The sequence below is a fragment of the Gossypium hirsutum genome, chromosome A03 (assembly GCF_007990345.1).
Source record: "Gossypium hirsutum isolate 1008001.06 chromosome A03, Gossypium_hirsutum_v2.1, whole genome shotgun sequence".
NCBI classification, from domain to species: Eukaryota; Viridiplantae; Streptophyta; class Magnoliopsida; order Malvales; family Malvaceae; genus Gossypium; species Gossypium hirsutum.
Window position 1 is genome coordinate 14,781,281 of NC_053426.1, and position 7,605 is coordinate 14,788,885.

A 7,605-nucleotide genomic window follows, 5' to 3' on the forward strand; every position below is an offset into this window, starting at 1 on the left:
TCAATATAGCTCAAGGATACAGTCTGACTGTCCGTCTCTAAGAAGGGAGGATTGAGGCATATCTGATCAAATCCCAAGAGACATGGAAGATCCCATGCTTTGATATTGCCCATATCCTCTTCTTTTTATTTTTTCACTAACTCAGCTCCCATGTGAGGCTAAAGTTGACTTGTTACATGGGATGCATATATACACGGACGACTCAGACTCTCAGCTACCGCTCTCTCTCTCTCTCTATATATATATGTACATATATAAACATAAGTTTTGTGGTGCCAAAAGAAAGAAGAGAGTGGAAGAAGTAAAAAATAAAGAAAATAATGAGGAAGGATGAAGTGCGCTTGAACTGTGGGATAACAATTCCAGTGATTGGATTAGGTACTTACTCTTCTCATAATGATAGGGTTACAACAGAGAAAGCAGTCCATTCGGCTCTCAAGGTACATTTCCGTACACACCCTCATAAACACACACACACACGCACACACAAACTTAACCCTTGCTGCTCAATCTACAAAATCCATGACAGTGGATGAGATGTATGTATGTATGTTGCAAGCATGCGTATGTTTTCTTATATTTAGTGATTTAGCATGAGAAACGTACGCTAATGGATGAAATGAGTGGTTGCAGATGGGGTACAGGCATTTTGATGCAGCAAAAATATACGGTTCGGAGGGAGCTGTTGGAAATGCTTTAAGAATGGCAATTGAGGATCAAATCATCCCAAGGGAAGATGTTTTTCTCACATCTAAACTCTGGAGCGGTGATCACCATGATCCTGTTTCCGCACTCAAACACACCCTAAGGTTAATATTATGTACTAAAACTACATAAAAACGATCCAACCAGTGCCCAAAAGCTAGCTATAGAAATTAAAATTATTTAACTGGAAAAAAAAACAGAAAAGAAAACATGATAAAACTGAAAGATATACCCGATGGTAGTTTTAATCATTTAACAGTGTCAAATAAAAGACTCCATAGCTATTACAAGTTGTTGCTAACTAGCAGTACTCTTAAGGAATCAGCTTGGTTTTATTTATTAATTTGAACTTTTATGTTGTATCATGCATGTATATATATACGAGTAGGGAAATTCTGAATTTTTATTCGTAATAGTAATACATTTCAATTGTTGTATGATACTGTAGGAACCTGGGGATGGAGTATATAGACATGTACTTGGTGCACTGGCCAATAAAACTGAAGCCTTGGGCTTGCAATGCTGTGCCAAAGGAAGAAGACTTTGAAAAGCAGTTGGACATGGAGACCACATGGGAAGGGATGCAGAAATGCTTAGATTTGGGGTTGTGTAGATGTATTGGTGTCAGCAATTTCTCCACCAAGAAGATTTAACATTTGTTAGATTTTGCTTCTGTTCCTCCAGCTGTTAATCAGGTATATATATGTGTGTGTGATGAAAAGAACCAAAATCATAAAATAATGATTCAAATATCACATCATCAGCCGTTAATATATACATATGAAAAACGACAGCCGAAAGCCAATAAATAAATAGGAAGAAAAACATTTGCTAAATGAACCTTTCAATTGTTTTAAGATTGGTGGAGAATATATTTATGTATATATATATACACACACATATATATATGATGGTGCATGAATAAAATGTTGATAGCAATCAGTAGTGATGAATTTGGATGGTGGGGGTGAAGGTGGAAATGCATCCAATGTGGAGGCAAAGAAAACTTCGGGAAATATGTGGCAAGCACGACATCCATGTGAGTGGTTATTCACCACTAGGAGGACCTGGGAATGCATGGGGATCCACCGCTGTGGTTAAAAATCCACTCATCAACTCCATTGCTCTCAAATATAAAGCAACTCCAGCTCAGGTACTTCTCCTTTCTGTATAGCTTGATTGACCCTATTATCACCAACTTGGCCAGTGGGTAACATATAAATATATATAATTTAATGATGAATGGAAGGTTGCTTTAAAATGGGGATTAACGAGGGGAGCAAGCGTGATTGTGAAGAGTTTCAATCCGGATAGATTAAGGGAAAACATGGGATCCTTGGACCTGAAATTGGATGATGAAGATTTGATTGAGATTGAGCAGTTGGAGGAGAGGAAGATCATGAGAGGCGACTTTCTTGTTAATAATACAACAAGCCCATACAAGACCCTTGAAGAACTTTGGGACTCCGAAATTTGATCATATATAGCTCATTCACACTCACTCAAAATTCAACAAAGTTATTTTGCAATTTTTATTGGTCAATATAATATCTTCTTCCCTTTCAATATAATAAAGTTTTGCACGAAATGGTCTTTAACGAGTGTTGTTCCTTTAATTTAATTTTAGAGTCACTTCTACTCCTTTTTTTGAAACATAAAATTGATGTTTGCTTAGTAAAAAAATAAAGTGATTGAATAGAAGTGATGACTGCGATGCCCATTGAGGGTGACATTGCAACAAGAACAAGAACACACAAGATTGTTTATACCGTTTTATTTTCTTACATTTATAGAGCCTAATTCAATGAGTAAATACACTATCCTTTAACCCAATACAACAAGTGGTTTAAGTCCTTACACTCCAGTATAGCAATCTTACTTTTGTGTATAAAGATTTAGATTACTCACCACTAAGTTCTTCCCCTGAGAACTTAGGCATTAAACCAAGCAACAAAACTTATTTTACTTTCTCAAATGCACTAAAAAATTACATTCTACAATGAATAGATAAGTGCTCTTAATATGTATTACAAAACCTATACAAATCTCTCAAATATATAAGAGTTTCAAAACTTGCTAACATACTAGATCAATCACAATCCAATCTCTTTTTAACATATAAAATAACATATACAATATAATAATAAATATCAATATAAAATAGATCATTTGAGATGTTTTTAATGTTATCTAAATCCAATCTTCATAATCTAAGGGATTTAATTGCTTGATTTGATCCAATCTAATCTTTAAGATGAGTTATTTCAAATGGATTGATCTTTATAGATGAGCTTTCATACTTCCGTAATACCAGCATTATTCGAAGTCCAAAGATTTTGTTTGAAGAATTGTCAAATTCCAACATGGCAAGTGACAACTTGTTTTAGTGTTTGCCATAGTGACCATTATCGTTAGCACTTCGCATGCCACTTTGAAAACTTGTCTCAGTACTCTTAATTGTTGCTCTTAGATGCAATTCAATACTATTTGCAACTTGTATCATTCCTAAGTTGGTAGTCTAGTTCTATTCACTGTATTGACCTTTTCTTGCTAAACAATTCTTAAGCTATTCACTTGAATAAGGGTTTCCACGTATACATTTTCTTGACTAGGGATCGTGATTGGACTTGGTATTGTTCCTTGAAAAATGGCTATGTTCCTTCATCTCTAAATATAAAGGACAGTGTTACATTTAAAATTGTTCACCATTTTCTTCTTCCAGATTATCTCATACAACCTATTTCTGAATCCAATGCTAAAAGGTTCATGTTGAAACATGTTGACACTTATAGTTAAAGGCAAAACCAAATCAAACTACTCTAGCAAATTGATAATCTTTGAATAAATGCTCAACATTTTCCAATCTTGTGCGACGAAGGACATATTCATCTGAATGTCAACGCCTTTTTGTTTTAGCTTGTTTCATGTGAGGAGACAGTTGTTGCATATTCTTGAGAGAAAGATGATAAGTTTAAGCTAAAATTTAATATCCTCGAAAGAAAGATCATAAGTTTGAGCTGAAATTTAAGCTTCCATAGTTTGCTTCAATCCAATAACTAAACTTGGTTACTAGAATTTAAGAAGCTGTGGTCTGAGTGAAGTCAATGAGCTAATTTTTTCATGAACTTGTTATGCGCCTTGGTGTAGGATCTAGTCACAGGTCTAGATGAGAAAGAATTGTAACATTTCGAATTAGGGTCTAGTCAGAATAGTGGTTTTGAGACCACAAATCTGAGGAAGAAATAATTATTTTATGATTCTTGTGAGGTTTATGATATGATTGTATGCTTGTGTGAAAGTTTTGTGAAGAGATTCTATTGATAAAGTGTCCAATTTGATATCTAGGACTAAATTGCAAAAGTTGCAAAATGTGAGTTCTAGAAGCTTTAAGCATGAAATTGCCTTGGATTGTTAATTAGAGGTCCTTAATTAGAAATTTCCCAATTTCTATTTTTATGGACAAAAATGGGCATGCATGGATAAAATTTGAAAGTTTAGTAAAAAGGGCATTTTGGTCATTTGGTTAATAAAATAATAAAAAGGGAAAAATCAAGAAAAATTTGCTCATATTCTCCATGCCATAGCCGAAATTCTCAAGCTCTCCATAGCTAGGGTTTTTCAACTTTTCAAGCTTGAAAGTAAGTCAATCCTAGCCTCGTTTTTAATGTTCTTTGCATTTTTGAGATCCTTGAAGCATTGTTTAGTCATTTCTACCATTTATTTGAACTAGGGTTTATGTTAAAAAATTTACCCATGTGTTTCATGCATGTATTTTGATGATTTATGGTGGAATATAAAGGATTAGTGTTAGATGAACATTTTTTTCTAAGTGATTTTTCATGAAAACACCTAAAAGGACTTGTTTGTAAAACTTGTAAAAATAGGTGTTAAGAATGTGTTTGGATGGAAAATGTGGGTTGTTAGGGAATATGTGTCATCTAGGCTTGAGTAACAAAGAAATCAAACACATTTCATTTTACGAGCTTAGGGACCAAAGTGTAAATATGTGAAAATTTAGAGGCAAAATTGTAATTTTGCCAAAATATGATTTATGGACTGATTTGAATAATGTGATAATTAAATGAGTGAAATTTTCTATTATAGATTAAGAAAAATGGAGTTCTGGCCTAGATCGAGGAAAGAGCAAGATCTTAGATTAAATTGAACAAATTGTCTATATTTGGTATGGAGGTAAGTTTGCGTGTAATTGATACATCATTTTATTATACATTTAACACTTAATGTTGCATGAAATGTACATTTTCCTTTGTGAGTATTATTGATGTTGTCCGACAAAGATTTGAGGCGAGGGAAGCCAGTTGAACCTTAAAAATACTTAAGGTATAAATATCATGACCTTTGGGTTGATGAGATCTCGTATAAGACCATATCTAGGATATGGCATCGGCATCGATATTTGATCCCATGTAAGAGCATGTCTGTGACATGGCATTGGCATCGATATGAGAACATCGTGTAAGACCATAGCTGGGCTATCGGCTTTGATATGTGTGATCCCATGTAAGACCATGTTTGGGACATGGCATTGGCATCGATAAGTGGTCTCATATAAGACCATATTTGGGATATGGCATTGGCACCCTACTATGTGAATATTAATTCCTTAGTATTCCAAGTGGTTCAACGGGTAGTCCAAGGATTTGTCAAATAATTAACGAGGTATGGTTATGTTGAAAGAGTACAGGTATGTACGCCAAGATTGTAGTTATCGAGATTTTGAACTGATCAAATCTTGGTAAGATGAGAATGAAGGAATTATGATATTTAGTTTTACTAAACATTATATAAATCGAATGAGATAAGATATGACTATAATGATTGTTGAGAATAAGATGAATTAAATTATGTTATGTATGTGTATGAAATTTCATATTGTTGTTGCTTATTATTTACGTGCAAGCTTACTAAGCTTTATGCTTATTCCCTCTCTTTTCCTTATAGTGTCGCCAAGCTAGCTCGGGGATCAAAGAACGTCAGAGGCTCGATCACACTATCAATTGGAATTTTTTGGTTATAGTTAGTTTCATTATTTTGAGTATGGCATGTATAGGAACTTGGTCATTTTGTTATATGTCATATTGTTTAGCCAATGTGTGGCTTTTGATGGTGTTAGGATTCATTTTGTATAAGGCCATGAGATATGGCTCACAATGATTATTAGGTTGTAAGCCTATTCATCTATGCATGTATGTGCCAATTCCATTATGATATGGCTATTGGTTGTTGATGGTTGAATGATGAAGGTTATTATGTATGTGTTGGTAAAATAGGGCTTGACATGATATGGAGTCCTAAATTGGTATAATATGGCGAGAAGTTGTCATGCATGAGCTAGGTTCATGAATGTTTAAGTACTTTTGGAACCATGAATGTGTTATGCAAATAAGGTTGGCAATTAGCTTGGAAAATAGCCTTAAATTTGTCTACACGGGTAGATACACGGGTGTGTGTCTAGATCATGTGTGACACACGGCTTGCCCCAAGGGTGTGTGTTCTGGTCGTGTGTCCTCTCACCCTAATTAATGTTAAACAGAATGCCTAGTAGTAAACACACAGGTAGAGACACGACCGTGTGTCTCAGCTGTGTGGAGGACACGGCCTTAGAACTTGGGCGTGTGCCCAGGCCATGTGAAGTTTGCACTTAATTTAGAGAATTTAATTCGCCACATAGCCTAAGCACTCAAGCGTGTGACTTGGCCGTGTGACTTTATTTGTATGATGACGTCATTTTCAGAGAGTTATATGGGCTGAGGATACGGGCGTGTCTCAAGCCACACGGACGTGTGTGACCATACGGCCTACCCATATGGGCGTGTGACTTTCCAAAACAATAAAATTTTTCTAAGTGTCGAAAAGATTCCAAAAGTTCCCGGATTAGTCCCGAACTGCTTCTGATGTATGTTTTGGGCCTCGTAGGCCCTTATAAGAGATAATTTGCATGCAATTGATAGGTTTTAAATTCGAACAAAGTTTTATGGCCCGGATTTATGTGAATGTTTATGTTTTAGTTCGGTAACGCCTCGTACTCAGTCTCGGGTGTCGGATAAGGGAAAGGGGTGTTACATTTAGTGGTATCGGACCTACAGTTTAGTCGATCCTCGAACTAACATAGCATGTATACGAGTTTAGCTATACATGCCATAAATGAATTATGATAGTGTGACGACTCTTGACCTTTCAAAATTGTGTTTTCATATAGTAATGTATCCCAATCGAGCTGAAGTTGATGATGTAGAAAGTAATGCGTCGGCTCCTGCTCAAGAGGCAGTGCTAGTTGAAAGTAGACCCATGACAGTGAGTCGGGGAGGAGGAGATGAGTCTAGGGAAGCCTTTATCCATATGATGAATGCCTGGTATACGGAGTTTGTTCAAACGAACCTGAACGCTCAACCCCCTCCACCCCCACCTATTCCTCAACCTATCCCGTAGCACCCCAAGATATGGACTTCGTGAGACTGAATAGACCTCCAGTTGATGAGATTCGGAAGCAAGGAGCTAAAGAGTTCCGAGCTAGCATTGATGATGATCCGAAAAGAGCAGAGTTTTGGCTCAAAAACACTATCTGGGTTTTTGAAGAATTGTCATGCATACCGGAAGAGTGCATGAAATGTGTTGTATCACTGCTTAGAGATTTGACTTACCACTGGTGAAAGACACTTGTCTCGGTATTACCGAGGGAGGGGGTAACATGGGAATTTTTCGAAGTGGACTTTTGGAAAAAGTATATCAGTCAGAGATTTATGGATTAGAAAAGAAAAGAGTTTCTTAAGTTGAAGTAAGGTAAGATGATTGTAACTGAATACGAGCGTGAGTTTGTGAGACTCAGCAAATACGCTCGGGAATGTATGGCGATTGAAGCTATCATGTACAAGAGGTTTG

At 36.0% G+C, this 7,605-nt stretch overlaps 1 pseudogene; it reads left to right on the forward strand.

Moving 5' to 3' along the window:
* Positions 1-293: 293 nt before the first annotated feature.
* LOC107947692 (NADPH-dependent aldo-keto reductase, chloroplastic-like) lies at positions 294-2,276 on the forward strand (annotated as a pseudogene).
* The last annotated feature ends 5,329 nt before the right edge of the window (positions 2,277-7,605 follow it).